The 18,567-nt window shown below is 37.8% G+C and overlaps 1 long non-coding RNA gene across 2 annotated transcripts in view; it reads left to right on the plus strand.

The window, feature by feature from the left end:
- Positions 1 to 16,500, plus strand: part of LOC133048699 (uncharacterized) — an 84,254-nt gene extending 67,754 nt beyond the window's left edge. For both annotated transcript variants that reach the window (XR_009691101.1, XR_009691102.1), the window contains 3 exons: positions 3,882 to 3,998; positions 13,818 to 13,967; positions 14,297 to 16,500. This is a non-coding gene — a long non-coding RNA (uncharacterized LOC133048699). The remainder of the gene's footprint in view (positions 1 to 3,881; positions 3,999 to 13,817; positions 13,968 to 14,296) is intronic.
- Positions 16,501 to 18,567: the final 2,067 nt, after the last annotated feature.

The raw sequence follows: 18,567 nt of genomic DNA on the forward strand, positions 1-18,567 counted from the left end.
TGTTGGAACTTATATGAAATATTTAACACATGGGAGATGACACTTTAGACTTAAAAAATAGTCACAACCTAACAGTTGAGAGTTGTTTTATTCAGCAGAAATTTCTAGGACTTAAGCCTGGGAGACAGCATCTCTCATCTCTAGTTGCTCCATCTCACATAAGGAGCCAGGTAATATAGATGTTTGCAACAAAAGGCAGGTAACCTGAATATTAAAATATATATATATATATAGTGAATTAAAGAAAACCAGATATCCCAAGTTAAAGAATTTAGCACTTTTCTAAGTATGGGAAGATGCAAGGGTCTAAGCTTACATCTCAGCTATCTGGGGCCAGTATCCTGTTTTTCGTATCCTGAGCTCCCTTTGGGCTCACCATGGGGACTGGCTGCAGCCTCATGGCAGCTGATCTCACGTCTTCTCCTTGCTAAGTGCCCTTAGGACTCAGGGATTCACATACGGAGAGCTGGCATCCATGATGACTGTGACATCCTTGTTTATCAATATAAAAGCAAATACTGCATTTCTCAACACATAGACTTTTCAAAGAGGGACAGGGAGATTATTTGAAATGAAGGTGTTCACTTAGGAAGATAATACTGATCATGTATTCAGTTCAGTTCAGTTCAGTCGCTCAGCCATGTCCAACTCTTTGCGACCTCATGAATTGCAGCATGCCAGGCCACCCTGTCCATCACAAACTCCCTGTGTTTACTCAAACACATGTCCATTGAGTCAGTGATGCCATCCAGCCATCTCATCCTCTGTCGTCCCCTTCTCCTCCTGCCCCCAGTCCCTCCCAGCATCAGGGTCTTTTCCAGTGAGTCAACTCTTCACATGAGGTGGCCAAAGTATTGGAGTTTCAGCTTCAGCATCAGTCCTTCCAATGAACACCCAGGACTGATCTCCTTCAGGATGGACTGGTTGGATCTCCTTGCAGTCCAAGGGACTCTCAAGAGTCTTCTCCAACACCACAGTTCAAAAGCATCAATTCTTCAGCACTCAGCTTTCTTCACAGTCCAACTCTCTCATCCATACATGATCACTGGAAAAACCATAGCCTTGACTAGAAGGACATTTGTTGGCAAAGTAATGTCTCTGCTTTTTAATATGCTATCTAGGTTGGTCACAACTTTCCTTCCAAGGAGTAAGTGTCTTTTAATTTCATGGCTGCAGTCACCATCTGCAGTGATTTTGGAGCCCCCAAAAATAAAGTCAGCCACTGTTTCCACTGTTTCCCCATCTATTTCCCATGAGGTGATGGGACCAGATGCCATGATCTTAGTTTTCTGAATGTTGAGCTTTAAGCCAACTTTTTCACTCTCCTCTTTCACTTTCATCAAGAGGCTTTTTAGATCATGTATGCTGCTGCTGCTGCTGCTAAGTCACTTCAGTCGTGTCCAACTCTGTGCGACCCCATAGATGGCAGCCCACCAGGCTCTGCCGTCCCTGGGATTCTCCAGGCAAGAACACTGGAGTGGGCTGCCATAGATTGTAGTAAATGATGCAGAGTTTGTTTGCTTGAAACTCAAGGCTGAAATACACTGAGCACTTAGGGCAACTAAGGTAAAAGGAAGATGATGCAGAAGGAATAGTGAATTTCATGAATAAATGGTTTTCAGAGATGACTGTGAGTCATTTTAGATTTCAAAATGGAGAATGACTAGGAGATATAAACACACTTATGCCTGATAATTCTTATTACTATGTACTATATACTATATGTGTGTTAGTTTGTGTGTGTATAGATGGCATCCATAGATGGCATTTTTGTCATTTTTTAAAAGTTTTTTCCTAACATATACATATAATTACCAGTTTCAAGCCTACAAAAGACATATTGCATCTGACTGTGTGAAAAAAATAAATGCAAAGCTGCCTAACTGGTGATTCCAACATTCAAATGGATAGATATATACTAGGTATATAATGCATGTATGTATCAACACATATATTTGTAAGATAGATGCATATATTCTATATGAAGTGTACAATGAAATAAAACAACTACCTCAAAAGGTAAGAATTTTATCATTTTAACTGAAAATTAAAGCATAATTATAATTTAAAGAAAACACATGAATCTGAGAACAGTACTGAGAATATTCTTATGGTTATTACAAAAGATGACTGTGAATGTTGATGTCGCAGCATACTTTTTTGTGAGGATGTGGGACAACCAAAGAAGTGGAATGAGTGCTATGGAACAGATGTTATGAGAATTCCCAGGGGCATTGAATAGTTTTATTCTACTTTGGTTTTAGTTGCAAATATTCATCTTAACCTATAAAGATCTTTAATTAGAATACAATAGACAAAGAACAATAATCCAAGAGAAACTCTTTTTAGCAAATGTTCGTTGAGAAATTTCACCGTAACAAACATGATAAGGCTGTAAAATCTGCATTTCTAACTTTGAAAGTTTGCAATCTTTTTGCAATAATCCTTAAATACATCTAGACTTACTGTTTTCCAATATTTTGGGGGCACTAGACACTTTATATCATGTGATACACTAAAAAATACTCTCTCTTAAACCAACTTTTATTTCCTGGTAGATATATAACTAAGCTTGGTATAAAAACTGTAATTCAAAGAGATACACTGGTTTTATCTCTAATTTGTTAATGAGTTTTCAAACTCATTATGTGACTACATAATCTACTAAATGGGGAATGTATCAATTGTAAAAAGAAAATGCACTCTAAGAAGACCATCTATAATTCAAAGGTATGCTAAAGTCTTTCAAATGAATGATTTTAACATTTAAATTGGAAATCAATTTAAATTAAATATCTTTATCTTAAAAATTCTTCAGTTGTTAATGCTAATTTTATGATAATTTTAATTTTATATGCCTGAAAGTGGGAAGTCATGTTTTAGGTCAAAAACTTCATAATGTTAATTAGATGTTGAAGGAAATCAGAATTTGCTGTACCAAAATATTTCACTTTGACAAAACAATTTTTTAAAATATTTACTGAGGTATGGTTGATTTATCATGTTGTGTTAGCTTCAGGCGTGCAAAAAAGTGACTTAGTTATACATATACATATGTCCACTGTTTTTTAGATTATTTTCCCATATAGGTCATTACAGAGTATTAAGTAGACTTACCTGTGCTATCACAGTAGGTCCTTGTTAATCTGTTTTATATATAGTAGTGTTTGTCAATTCCAGTCTTCCAGTTTATCCCTCCCTCCTTGACCCTGGTTTGTTTTGAGCTGAAAGCAATTAACTTTCTGCCCTTCCCCTTTCAGTCGAAAAGCAGGACACAACTTTCCCTTTGCAAAGGTGTGACTTCTTCCAAAACCAGGAAGAGGAGTATGACTCAGTCACAGAAAACACTTTCAATGCTTTTAAATGATGGAAGCATCAAATTGAGTCTCAGAACACACCTTACTAAATAACCCTGATCTTCCATTAGTTTTCCCCCATATATTTTACCTATCCTAATTTATTGCCGTAGAAACACAACTTTCCCTTCCTTTGTCTAATTACCTCACAATTTATTGCCCACAGTTAAAATGACTTATAAGTCTTTAGATCTAACCACTTCTTTGTGGTTTCCACTTCTTTTCTGTGAGTCTCCCTGTATGCACGCAAAATGAACCTTTCTCCTGCTCACCTGTCTTTTATCAATTTGATTTGCAGACTTCAGTTACTGAACCTGAGAGGATACAAGAAAGGCTTCATTGCTGTTGTTGTTTTTACATCCTCTACAGTATTAAAACATGGTGAAAAAATCATAATTTGAGTGGGAAGTAAGGTTGGGAAACCCATAGCAAACCCAACTCACACTTTTCTCTATTTTCATTTCTTCACTTGTATATTTAATCTCTTATCTGGAAAGAACAAATCCTCATTTTCTGTTTCATCAGGAGAAAATGTGAGTGAACCCTCCCTGGGACTATAATGGGTCAGAAGAGAGTCATCTGAGATCCAGAGAAGAAGCAGAGCATACAGAACAGGCCAAATGATCCAGGTTCAAGTAGAAGGTAATGAAAAGGATCCCCATATGCAATTATGACATCATGTGCAGAGAGGACTTGAATACATTGTACTGACTAAACCAGTTATAGTCTACATGACCTCACTTCCTTTTCCTGCTCACTGGGCACCTGCAATTGACAGACAGCTCTGTGGATATTATAGGCACACTTGTAATTTCTTTACATCATGTAAGTAAACTTTCATAAGCTTCAGTTACCTCATCTATAAATATGTAATAATAGTAAGTATCTCTTAATACTGGAGAAGGCAATGGCAACCCACTCCGGTACTCTTGCATGGAAAAATCCCATGGACAGAGATGCCTGGTGGGCTGCAGTCTATGGGGTCTCTACGAGTCAGACACGACTGAGTGACTTCACTTTCACTTTTCACTTTCATGCATTGGAGAAGGAAATGGCAACCCACTCCTGTGTTCTTGCCTGGAGAATCCCAGGGACGGGTGAGCCTGGTAGGCTGTCGTCTCTGGGGTCGCACAGAGTCGGACACGACTGAAGAGACTTAGCAGCAGCAGCAGCAGATCTTAACTTTGCTATTAGAATCAAGAAATCATGAATGCAAATGTAAAATGTGTATATAAGGCCCACAATGAGCAACAAATATTATTATTACTATCAATAATTTGTTTGGGTAAAGATTATATTGCTCATCATACTGGGTTGTGCAATTTGAAAGGAGGTGGGACAATTTGAATGGCACTGAGATAGTGGGCTTTTTACTAGAACTTATATCTGGAGATTTAAACACAAGGAATAAAGAGTTGGTTAACTCATTAATCCCTCAAACCAGACCCCTGAATCTCTAATTTATGCTTCAGTATGATTACACACATAAATTTGGAACCACCCTGGTTGAGTTTAAATCCCAATTATAATTCTTAGTGGCATTTTAAACTTTGGGGAATGTTTTTAATGTCATGAGCCCCAAATCTCTTATCTGCAAAAGAGTAATAATGATAGTACACTTGAGTTAAGGCATGCGAAGCACTTAAATGAGTTCTATGCACTAGAGTTCAACAAATGTTTGTGATCATCTTTAGATTTAGCAATAGTTCATCACCTTTGAAAATCATATGCCACCATTTCCATCTTTAAAGCCCGTATCTTCAGGGATACTGAAAATTCACAGGATTTATGATAAAGCAATAGAGAGAGAGCTTGAGTTGGCATCTAACTTTCATAGAGATTAGGGTATGGACAGTGAGAAATGGAATATGGCCTGCCAGAGCAGTAAACAAGGATCCCACAGTCATCAGCGATTGCAGCCAATCACGGATGGCGAGCTTGTGAGCCCTGGGGAAATCAGGCAGGAAAGAGTAACTGCCATCTAGCAGTCATCAGCCTGTAGCCACTCCCCACATTGAGCCCTGAGGAAACTCAGGATGTGAAAACTCAGGATACTGGCCCAAGATAGCTGAGGTGCAGATCAAAGGAATGATTTCAGTAAACCCAGACTCTTGCATCTTCCTGTACAAAGAAAAGTGCTAAACTCCTTAACCTGACATATCTGGTTTCTTTAATTAACACTACTAGTTGACATTCAGATGACCTGCCATTTGTTGCAAAACTTCTATATAACCTGGCTCCTCCCCTTACCTTCTAGCAGCAGTTTCTCAGAGCCATCTGAAATGCTGTCTTCTGGGCTTCAGTCCTCATTTTTCCCCAAATTAAGCTGAACTCGAAACTCCCACATTGTGCACTTTTTTTTCCCCCCAACAATAGCAGCCTGTGCAGATTCAATTCAGAAGATCTCAGGTCCCTTCCTTAACCATAAACTACCAAGTTAGGTTTTGTTTCACAATCCTTGACTATAAGCAAGATTGATCCCAGAATGTGCAATGATACTAAGATTAATCAGAATCCAAATGGCAGCAATTGCAGCAAGTATTACACATTTTGTGAAGGAATGCCTTGACACAGATTAAAAAAGGGAAAATTTCCACTTCCTAAGTGGCCAAAAAATCTGCCTTATTTTGTCTTATATGTGTCTGTCATCTAGTTTTAAAATGTGTATTATTACAGGAGATGCATTAGCACTTTCTTTGTTGGCTGACCTTTTTATTTGTTAGCCTTTTTCTTTTAAAACTTTCAGTTATACTAATAATTTTTATAGTAAAATAAACATTTCCCCTTTGTATCAAAAAAAATTTTTATTATTTTTAATGAGTGTGAAATTAAGCAAATGAACAGAGGAACTAACTAAATAGAGACCTCAAAATACTTGATGTGATCCATATAGCACAGGAAACTGAAGAACTGCATCTAGTTCTGTCCTGTCATAATTAACCATGTGAGTTGTGAACATTGTGATAAAGCCTAGGCAGGCAGCACTAGAGGTAAAGAACCTGCCTGCCAGTGCAGGAGACATGGGTTTGATCCCTGGGTTGGGAAGATTCCCCTGGAGAAGGAAATGGCAACCCACTCCAGTAGTCTTGCCTGGAGAATCCCATGGACAGAGGAGCCTGGTAGGCTGCAGTCCATGGGGTCTCAAAGAGTCAGACGCTACTGAAGCAGCTTAGCACACACATATTCTTACTGGGTAAGCAAGTAGGTAGAAATAAGGGTTTTCTTCTGCCGTTTGACCAGGAAGGAAGATGCTGAGGTCTATTTCCTGAGAAATAAGTATTTTCTGCCGTATCAGGAAGCAAGAATGCCACAACTGTCAGCAACGCTGACCCTCCGCTGTGAGCTGGTGAGCCCTGAGGGACTCAGAGGGAAGAGCTCCTGCGACCTGACCGCCCTTAGGCTGGAGCCACTCCCTCCAGCAAGCCCAGGGAGCTCAGGCTGTGAGATCCACCGGGCACTGGGCCCAGGGGGTGAGACGCATGTGAAAGGACTGATTCCAGTGGGCCCAGACTTGCATCTCCCTATACACAGAAACACACCAAATCCCTTAATTTGAGATATCTGGTTTTCTTTAGTTCACAAAAATACCTGTGACGTTCAGATGACCTGCCGTCTGTTGCAAACTTCTATATAATCTGGCTCCTTCCCCTGCCTCCCTGGAGCAACTCTCTCAGGGTCACTTGAGATGCTGTCTCCTGGGCTTGAAGTCCTAAAAATTCCCACCAAATAAAATATAACTCTTAACATTTAGGCTGTGAGTATTTTTGAAGTCAACATCCCCGTCTGTGCAGACAGTGGGTTCCAGGGCTTTGTGTTACCAGCCATCACTCTCTGCCTCTATCTAGAATCATCTGACTCTGAACAGATGACTGGTCACATCGCTTTCTGTTTTCAGAGGCGCCAGTCCCTGAGATAAAAGAATCGCTGGAGTCCCACTTGCCACAGGAGAACAAAGATGACTCATGTAATTGTAAATCTGATGATAAATTTCCAACTGAATTTTCAGAGAACATGACAATGAATCAGAAGCTTTTATTGAGACAATCACAGCTCAAACAGTAATCCAAACAAAATAAATAAAACCAGCGAAAGTGCTGCAGTGAAAAGGGAAAAAAAAGAATGAGATATTTTTCTTCCCTGAGAATAAAGAAGATAAAGAGAACAGTGACAGGTCTGATCACTTCTATGTTTTACTTTAACTGTTACTAATCTGTAGTCTATAACTACATTTGCTTTTCTAACTCTGTATATCTGTAAATAAGTTTATTTTACTGCACCCTAACTGGAAATGAGGAGAAGGCAATGGCACCCCACTCCAGTACTCTTGCCTGGAAAACCCCATGGATGGAGGAGCCTGGTGGGGTGCGGTCCATGGGTTCGCTAAGATTTGGACATGACTGAGCGGCTTCACTTTCACTTTTCACTTTCACGCATTGGAGAAGGAAATGGCAACCCACTCCAGTGTTCTTGCCTGGAGAATCCCAGCGACGGGGGAGCCTGATGGGCTGCCGTCTATGGGGTCGCACAGAGTCAAGCACGACTGAAGTGACTTAGCAGCTACTGGATGTGAGCTACATTTTGTACCTATTATCCTTTGCCTCTATGCTAATTACATCCTATATCTGGTGCTAACCTTTACAGCACTCTCCTCACAGACCATCCCTTGTATTTTTTCTCTTTCTGTTTCATGGAAAGAAAGCTACAGTGCAATACACAAATGACAACAGACACAACTACTGTATGACTGGAAGCCAGACCCAGTTACCAGGCTACCTGACCCCAGCCTGTGGCTGTTTTTGAAACAAAGCAAGAGCAACAATACAAGATCCTTATGACGTTATAAGTCGCCAATCCCTGACTGGAAGCCCTCATCTTATATAATACCCCGGATTTCCCATGGGTGGGAGGGACACAGTTTTTGAGGCATGGGCCGGCTATGTCTTCCTTCTGCCAGCTGAGGATTAAAGTCACCTCTCTATTTCCTCCAAACTACCTCCATATTTTTTATTCAGCTTTGGTGGGCAGAGAAAGCCAAGATTTTGGTGGCTACAAAAGCAAGGAAGTATTTTCAGGCAAAAATTTAAGTAGTTTTGTTGTTCAGTTGCTAAGTCATATCTGACTTCTTTGCAACCCCAATGACTGCAGCATGCCAGGCTCCACTGTCCTTCATTATCTCCTGGAGCATGCTCAAACTCATGTCCATCAAGTCATTGATGCCATCCAACCATCTCATCCTCTGTCATCCCCTTCTCCTGCCTTCAATCTTTCCCAGAATCAGGGTCTTTTCCAATGAGTCAGTTCTATGCAGCAGGTGGCTAAAGTACTGGAGCTTCAGATTTAGCATCAGTCCTTCCAATGAATATCAAGGACGGATTTCCTTAAGGATTAACTGGTTTGATCATCTTGCAGTCCAAGAGACTCTCGAAAGTCTTCTCCAATGCCACAATTTGAAAGTGTCAATTCTTTGGGGCTCAGCCTTCTTTATGGTCCAACTCTCAAATCCAAGCATGTATACTGGAAAAACCATAGCTTTGACTATACGGATCTTTGTCAGAAAAGTGATGTCTCTGCTTTTTAATATGCTGTCTAGGTTTGTCATAGCTTTCCCTCCAAGGAGCAAGCGTCTTTTAATTCCATGGCTACCGTCACCATCCACAGATTTTTGGAGCCCAAGAAAATAAAATCTGTCACTGTTTCCACTATTTCCCCATCTATTTGCCATGAAGTAATGGGACTGGATGCCATAATCTTAGTTTTTTGAATGCTGATGAAGTTTCAAAATGTTATTCAGAGTTTTAACTTAGGAGACTTAAGTGAATTTCTGGAAAAAAATAATAATTTCCATATATACTGGAGGATAATACACCAGTCTTGGAACTTCTCTCCTAACATTTTACTGTAAAAATGTTCAAACATAGAAAAAAGTTGGAGAAATTGTTACAGTGAAGCCTTCTTTTACCCACAAACCAGATCTAGAATCACATTTTACCAGGTTTGTTTCTCACATATCTATCCTGTATCCATCCTTTTATCTATCCACTACTCCATCTTATTTTCTGTTAACATTTCAAATCTGAGATATCAGTAGATTTCCACTGAATACTTCCATATGCATACCATTGCATAGATTGTTTTGATATAAAATTTACATATAATAAAATAAATAAATATTTACTGTGTTCACTGAACTTTGACAACTATACACACATATGTTTGTCTTAGAACTTATCACGAACAAACAGGGAGAGTGAATTTCAGATTTTAAACGGTTAGGAAAAACATTAAGATTAATAATGGGGTTTAAGAAGCAGTATTTCAAGGTTGGAATTTTATCAGAAAATATCTCTGAAGGATTTTCTGCATCTCTGAAATTATTTTAACAACTCGACATGACCTAGAAGGGAACCATCTGGGAGAATAAGAGGATGAAGTACATGTGCCTGTTGACCAATTACCAAAATGGCAGCAGTCATGAGGGAAGCCACTGAATCCATGAGTTGCAAACTAACAAGAACAAAAATATTTAACTTGAAAAATTAAATAACTTTTTGAGGGAAATTCTCCAGATAACAGAAGAATCACTCCTCAGCCTCAGAAATATAATTCAAAATAGTTCAACCTTGCCAAAACTGGTAACTAAGGGTAGTATGTTTCTCAGGAGGAGGATTGAGGCTTTGGGTTCCCTAAACTTTATTTTGTGACTCCAAGTAATTCAGAGAAGCTCTCACTAGAAACTGAAGTCCACATACTCATTAGATGTGTTTCATATCATCCTTGTTATCACAAGCAACTTTTGACAATGTTTTAAAAAATTCTTTTTAGAGCTATTTTAAGTCCAAAGCAAAGTTGAGGCAAAGGTACAGAAATTTTCCATATACACCCTGGCCCCTCCCAAGTGGATTAAACCCTCTCCCCAATATTAACACACCACATCAGTGGTGGACTGGTTAACAATTGGTCAACTCACACTGACATGGCATAATCACCCAGAGTATGTACTCTATTCACTCTTGGTGTTTTACATTCTATGAATTTGGAAGAAGGTATAAAGACATGTATTGTCATTATATCAACATGCAGTGTATTCTCACTGCACAAAAAATTCTCTGTGCTCTGCTTATTCATCCTTCCCCTTCTGCCTCAACCTTAGTCAGCTATTGATCTTTTTACTGTCTCCATAGTTTTGCCTTTTCCAGGATGTCATATACTTGGATTCCTATAGTGTGTAGGGTTTGCATGTTGATTTCTTTCATTTAGTAATAAGTATTTAAGACTCCATGTCTATTCATGGCTTGATAGCTCATTTCTTTTCAAAGCCTAATAACAGTCCACTTTCTGAAGGTAGCACTTTTTATTTATCCATTCACCTACTGAAGGACTTCTTCTAAATTTTGGCAATTATGAATAAAGCTGCTATAAACATCCTTGTGCATTTGTCTTTGTGTGGATATAATATTTGAATTCTTTTGGGTAAGTACCAATCACAGTTTCTGGACTGTATAATAAAAACATGTTTAATTTTATAAGAAACCACCAAACTGGCTGTACCATTTTACATTCCCACCATTGTGAAGGAAAGTTCCTGTTGCTCAACATCCTTGCCCACATTTGATATTTTCCATTGTTCCAGATTGTGGTTATTCTATTAGGTTGCAGTGGTATCTGAGTGTTGGCTTATTTTGCATTTTCCTAATCTCTGTGCCTTGTGATGTGGGTTTTTTCATATGCTTGTTTGCTCTCTGTGTCCCTTCTTTGGTGAGATGCCTTTGAACAATGTTTTGTTTATTTGGCTGTGCTGAGTCTTTGTTGCTGTGTGTGGGCTTTCTCTAGTTGGTGGCAAGTGGGGGCTACTCTGTGTTGTGCTGTGTGGCCTGCCCCTGACACTGGCTTCTTGTGCTGTGGAACACAAAATATAGAGAACGCAGGCTTCAGTAGTTGTGGCTCATGGACTCAGCTGCTCCAAGGCATGTGGAATCTACTCAGACCAGGGTCAAACTTGTGTACCCCCTGCATTGGCAGGCTACTCTTAACCACTGGACCACCAAGGAAGTCCCAGGACCATACTTAAATTGATTGTTTTCTTATTATTGAATTACAAGAGTTCTTTGTATATTTAGGACATCAGTCCTTCACCAGATGTACTTTTGCAGCTATTTTCTACCAGTCTGTGACTTGTCTTCTCCTTCTCTTGACATTATCTTTCATAGAGAAGAAGTTTTTAATTTTAATGAAATCTAAGTTGTCCATCATTTCTTTCATAAATACTGCCTTTGGTTTTAAAACTAAAGGGCACCATAATACCCAAATCATCAAAGTTTTCTCCTATGTTATCTTCTAGAACTTTTATAGTTTTACATTTTTACTTAGGTCTTGATCTATTTTAAGTTAAATTTCGTGAAGAGTATAGGAGTTTCATCTAATTTCATTTTCTTTTTTTTGTATGTCTATGTCCAGTTGCTTCAACATCATTTATTGAAAACACTTTCTTTGTTTCGTTCTCCATTGTGTTGCCTTTGCTCCTTTGTCAAAAGTCAGTCTCCATACTTATGTGGGCTGACAATGGTTTTTAAATGACAAGACTCATCAACTTTCAGCCTCCATTAGCTGTTACCTCTTTGTGTTTCTTTATTTGTCACTTTGCCTAGCTATTTCCTTGTGCCTGGCCAGCTTCTATGGCCCAACCAGTTCCATAGACTCTACCATAAGTATTATATTTTTGTAATAGCCCCAATTCCAGCCACCAATTTCTCTACTGATTGTCTATTTATCACTAATAAACTACCCCCTCAAATTTAGCAGCCTTAAACAATCATTCACTTTATTCTAGCTCTGAAGGTTTACTCTTTGGACTGTGTTGGATTGAGCTGCCTCCTCTATTTCCCGTGATGTAGGCTGGGCTCTTCAGGCATTTGGGCTTTCCCTGGAATCATGGGTTGGTTGGAAATACTGGCATGTTTTTCCAGATGCTCTCGTCTCACAAGAGCCTAACCTGATTTTTTAACAGGGTCCCAGAAAAGTTTCTAGAAATAAGAGGGGGAATACTTAAAGCCCAAGGAGTTTTCAAGGCAATGCTTTTCATATATGCTACTATACCAATGGCCAGAAAAGGAGGGGGTCTCATGAGCAAGCCCAGAGTCAAACTGGAAAGATGGAAGCTACAGGAGGAGGTGTGATCCATTGAGGGGCTATTACCATGACAATGCCCCACAGAGAACATTCAGAAATGGCAGAAGCCAATGGAGCACTGTGAATATGGCAAAGTCATCACGGTTACTTTAATAGGTTATGGATATAAACCTTCACTACAGTAATACTTTTTTACTACCTTATTTATGAAAAACCTTGACTACCCCACAATCTCCCTGATGTCTCACAGGGCTGACAGCAGTTTGTTCAGAAGCTTCAGTGATGCAGGAAGTAGCAGGCTATCCACCTACTTTGGTAAGAAATAGCAATGCTGAAAAGTAGGAAGTTAAACTCAGAAACATGGAGGGAGTGGGCATCTCGGTGAATTTTCTGGAGATCTTACATCAGACTCTGCTTTTCTCTCAGAAGTGAACGATGAGGTTCCATCTCTTCTGCTGACTACCAATAGGAAATAGCATGTCATTTTCTGTTTAGAGATTTTTGATGAGACATTTACCATATTGATTGTGTTGCTCTTCTTTAGCTAATGAGGAGCTGGTCAGGCTTCCTGCTTCAAGTGGTTCTGGGAGAAAAGAATGCTGCCTTTTTCCTATTGCAGGGGAGGCTGAACTGCCGGTTGAACTTCAATTTCCAGTTCTCAGCAGACATAATAGAGTTCAGGCTATCTGCAATAGGTTTGTAAGCTTAATAGCACCTGTGATATGCTCAACAGAAGAAACACCATGGCTTGTTTCGTTAAAAAGCAATGTTCTCTTTAGCGGTAATTATTCAAACTTTAAGAAACAGCTCCTTGCTGAGTCCAATAAGAAAGACCTAGCAGTAGGACACTAAAGGATGACTGAATTGACCAGCCCCGAAGAATGTGGGTATTATCTTATCTTTCAAGTCCTACAGCTTTGTGCATGCAGCAGAATTCCATCATGAAGTAAATATGGTATATTTCAAAAGAGGTAGACAGCAGGTTCTGACAGCAGAGTAACAGCACAAGAAAGATTCGCTGCCTGCTCATATTTGCAATAGACCTATTCTGCTTATAGCCTCCAGCAGTGTTTCATTTGATGGTTGTCCAAAAAGAAAAGATTCAAGCTTGGTTTATATATAGTCATGCTATAGAACTTACTATTTGTCAGAATTGGACAACTGCAAAGTAACATTACCACCCAGGAGAAGCCCTGAACAACAGTAGCGAGGAAATTCTTCTTGGCAGATAGAACTTCCAATAAGCCATCAAGGTTTTTGCTTTGCTTGGAAAGTTACATGGACAGAAGTATATTCACAGATTTTTATTTATTTATTTATTTATTTTATTCACAGATGTTTAATGATCAGTGACAAGTCAGGTTGCAAGATGGTGAGAAGCTTGAGAGAAACAAGACTGGAAGTCTGGCCACAAGGAGCCCTTAAGTGGAGATAAGAAAGAAGCCCTCCCAGAGTGCACAGACTTGGGCAAAATTTCTAAGCCATGTGAGTGCTCAAAAGGACTCCTCCTTTAAATAGTATTTTCATGGTAAAATATTATAGATAATACACTGTGGATTTATATCAGCCATTTTTTCGAAACTATGAGTATCAGCTAAAGAGATCATGAACATAATCAAGAATCATCAAATGTCCCACATCCAATCACTTTCTGCCTAAAATAACTAAAGTGGATTATTCCTTTTTCTATAGCATAATTTGTATACCTTAATTTTGAATTAAAGAGCTTCTATAAATACCATTTTCTCACTTTAATTCAGTTCTCCCTATAAATGCTTAATATTTACTAGCCTTTTTCATTTACTCTCCCCTAGACAGATTTTAGGCTTCACTGGTGGCTCAGCGGTAAAGAATCCCCTTGCCAATGCTGGAGACACAGGTTCAATTCTTGGGTTGGGAAGATCACCTAAGGAAGAAAATGGCAATCTACTCCAGTATTCTTGCCTGGAGAATCCCAAGGACAGGGGATCCTGGCAGGCTACAGTCCATGTGGTTGCCAAGAAGCAGACACAACTGAGTGGCTGAACAACAACAAATAGATCTTCCGTTGACTGACTTCCATGTTAGTCTGTGAAGGTTGCTGCCATGAAAACCAAATAAAACCATCACCTACTTCGGAAAAGCTATTTCAGCCACTGATGATTTCTCTTTCCTCAAGGTTAAGAATTTTCAGCTCATGAGTTTTCCCTACATGTTATCAAACTCATTTTTCCCTTTCATACAATATTTCATTGTCCTACCATAAAAAACACCAAGGAAATCATAAGGTTTCTCTTTTTGATTTTTGTCTTGTAGACAAATCGTGACATAGTAAGAGGTTCTTGGTACGTGTGTGTTCAGTAAATATTTATGAATGTTTTAAGGAGTTAATTTTGAAAACTGAAATTTGAACTATCACTCTTAGGTTACAACATAAAATCTAGCCTAATAGTTATGATCAGAGTAAAACTTATACACACAAACTCATAAACTCACACATATATTTCATTTAATAAAATTTTAAACTCCTGTGCATGTAATACTTAAATAATGCAGTTTAATTAACTGTATAAATACATGCCATAGAAATACAGAGATTTATGTTGATTCATATTCATATGTAAAATTTACATTAGCTATATTACAAGGATAAATATCAGAAAATGTGCAATAATTCAAAGAAAAAAAGTGCAAAAATTATTTTTCTGATATATGGGAAAATTTGAACATGGACTGGATATAGTCTGTATTATATTTTCCAATGGGTAAGAATACTATTATGGTTATATTAAGAAAGAATAACATCTTATGAGAAATATTAATGCACATTGGGCTATTTAAGTGTAAAATAAGTTGTTTTCTTGAATTTGCTTTAAAATTCTCAAATAATAATGGATCAACACATTACTGGTTTGATTGTAGCAATTACTGTGGATCAGAGATAGAAACAAAGGGGAACACTGGCTTTTCTCTCTCATCTTGTGTGTGTGTGTGTGTGTGTGTGTGTGTGAGTGTGTGTGTGAGTGTGTGTGTGAGTGTGTGTGTGTGAACACTTCTGTAATACAATGTTTAAAAAAGTTCACTCATACACAATTGATAATAGTTTAGTATGAGAACATAAAACAATAATTAACAAAAAACCTGAGTTAGACAGGTGATTTTACAAAAGCCTATTTTATTGACAATTCAGTAAAATGATATTTATTATATAAAAAGTATACAACCACCAAGTCCCATATATTTTCTTATATGTGTCAAGGAGAAGAAAACAAATGAGCCCAGAAGTTGAGAAATGAATTATTTAATTAAAAAAAATCTCCTTTTTTATGTTGGAACATTTGACATTTGTGTTGAATTGCAATGCTTTTCTATTCTCTCACTCAAGTTAAAAGGTCAGTTCAGTTATTTTCCTTCAAACTGGATTTTTGTGCACTAGCATATTAATAAAAACATTAATTTCACATTAACTCTTACATTTCAATCATTTCTTACTAAAAATGACCTTGCTGCCTGCTCTATATACTTTTTGTTCAATAAAGGTAATGTTTATATATATATGACAAAAATGAGGATTGTGAGGACTTCCATAGTGGTTCATTGGATAAGACTCTGCACTTTTTCAATCCAGGGTGCCTGGGTTCAGTCCCTGGTCAGGGAACTAGATCCCACATGCTGCAACTAAAGATCCTGAGTGCTACATAGACAAATTTTTTTTTTAAATAATGAATATTGTTTTTCTCATATTTATCTTTTTTCACATTTACCTTGCTTGACAGGTAAGATTTTATAAGTGAAAATCAAAATTTTGCTTGCTTCATTTTATATGCAGGATTTTGCTTCTACTGAAGCTTTTGCTCTACCCTCAAGATTTTGATATAATATTTATCAGATATGCATACTTTTATCTCAAAATAATAAGAAATTTGATACTTTTTCTTGGATTTTTCTAACACTGTCTTTGACATATTGTGTGTGTATGTTCTGTATTTTGAATAAATTTCACAACTTATTAAAGAGAAACAAAAAGGTTATATCAGGCCTTTTGAAATTTAAAAAATACTGCAGTGGTAGTTCTTTTTGTCATATGCTCAAGTGAGTTACCACGGTGGGGTGGGGAGAGAGACAAGATTAGCAATAACTTGCTTTTCTTAGCAACAAAATTTTAGCAAGAACACATTTTTCATACTTCTTCCTTGAATAAACTGCAAATAACCAGGCTCATTTCCACAACAGAGAAGGGAAATAAACATGAATTATATATAACATCTGAAAAGATTTAGATGCCTACAAACATTCTGTTAATTTTACAGTCAAGGTGCAATCTTTCAATGATTCAGATGTCATCAGAAAAAAGGGAAAACTTTTCCTAGAAAAACATCAAAGTGAAGCAAGTTTCATCAGTTGGAGATGATGAAAATTACCAAATTTATTGCTTAGAAAGTACTTAAATTTTTTCTCAAGATTACTTTGGCTATTCGAGGTTTTTTGTATTTCCATACAAATTGTGAAATTATTTGTTCTAGTTCTGTGAAAAATACTGTTGGTAGCTTGATAGGGATTGCATTGAATCTATAGATAGCTTTGGGTAGAATAGCCATTTTGAACAAAAATATTAGGACAGGTAACAAAGAATTATGGAATAAATATTCTCAAATATGAATATATTATCATTTAATGTCTCACATTAATAGAGTATATTAAAAATGATTTTGTCTTAAAGAAAAACAAAATTAATAGAGTTCTAAGAAAATTTTCTAGTATAATTCACTTCCTTAAGTTATTTGGAGCTCATGCATTAGTTTAGCAATTTCTTAAGTCTAAAATTATTTCATAATGATGTGTGGATTTAACATTTACTCTACTTTCTATTTTTCTTTTGTTTGTTTCTATTATGTTCTTTTAAATGAATTTTCTGTCCTTGCTTTCCTATTTCTGTTATAGTAACATCATTTTTTAAATTGGAGTATACTTGATTTACAATGTTGTGTTAGTTTCACGTGTACCACACAGTGATTCAGCTCATCTCTGTCAATCTGTCTCCCTGGAGGAGGGCATGGCAACGCACTCCAGTATTCTTGCCTGAAGAATCCCATGGACAGAGGAGCCTGGTAAGCTACAGTCCAGTGGGTCACAAAGAGTCTGACATGACTGAAGTAACTGAACACCCACGTAGCTATCCATTTATCTATCTATTTATTCTTTTGCAGATTCTTTTCCATTATAGATGAATGGATAAAGATGTGGTACATACATACAGTGGAATGTTAGCCATAGAAAGAACAAAATAATGCCATTTGCAGTGGAATGAGCAGACCAATTTAGATTATCATACTAAATTAAGTAAGTCACACAGAGAAATATAAATGCCATACGATATTACTTATATGTGGTACCTAAAAAAAAGAAAGCTGAGTGCCGAAGGATTGATGCTTTTGAATTGTGGTTTTGGAGAAGACTCTTGAGAGTCCCTTGGTCTGCAAGATCAAATGAGTCAATCCTAAAGGAAATCAGTCCTGAATATTCATTGGAAGGACTGATGCTAAAGCTGAATCTCCAATACTTGGGCTACCTGATGCAAAGAACTGACTCAGTGGAAAAGATCCTGATGCTGGGAAGGATTGAAGGTGGGAAGAGAAGGGGACCACAGGGGATGAGACGGTTGAATGGCATCACTGACTTAATGGACGTGAGTTTGAGTAAGCTCCGGGAGTTGGTGATGGACAGGAAAGCCTGGTGTGCTGCAGTTGATGGGTTCACAAAGAGTCAGACACGACTGAGTGACTGAACTGAACTGAAAAAAAAAAGATGCAAGTAAACTTATTTATAAAATGGTAACATCATTTTAGTGCTACTCATACACAAAGCTCTACATCTCCTTTACCCCTCAAGCTTTCTTCACTCCATCAGCTTTCTGCAGCCACAATCTTTGTTCTTTTGTCCTTCAAAGTGTCTTTTGGATATTCATGTGCTTTCAGTCTCCATGGCTAGCAGTCCTGTTCACCTCCTCCTTAGAGAGGAGCTAGCACTGACTGTCGCTCAACTCTGCAATGTTAAAGGCTCTAATAATTCTGCTGATATTTCATCCTCACCTACCCTCTGCTGCTTG

The sequence above is a fragment of the Dama dama genome, chromosome 29 (assembly GCF_033118175.1).
Source record: "Dama dama isolate Ldn47 chromosome 29, ASM3311817v1, whole genome shotgun sequence".
In the NCBI taxonomy this organism is placed as follows: Eukaryota; Metazoa; Chordata; class Mammalia; order Artiodactyla; family Cervidae; genus Dama; species Dama dama.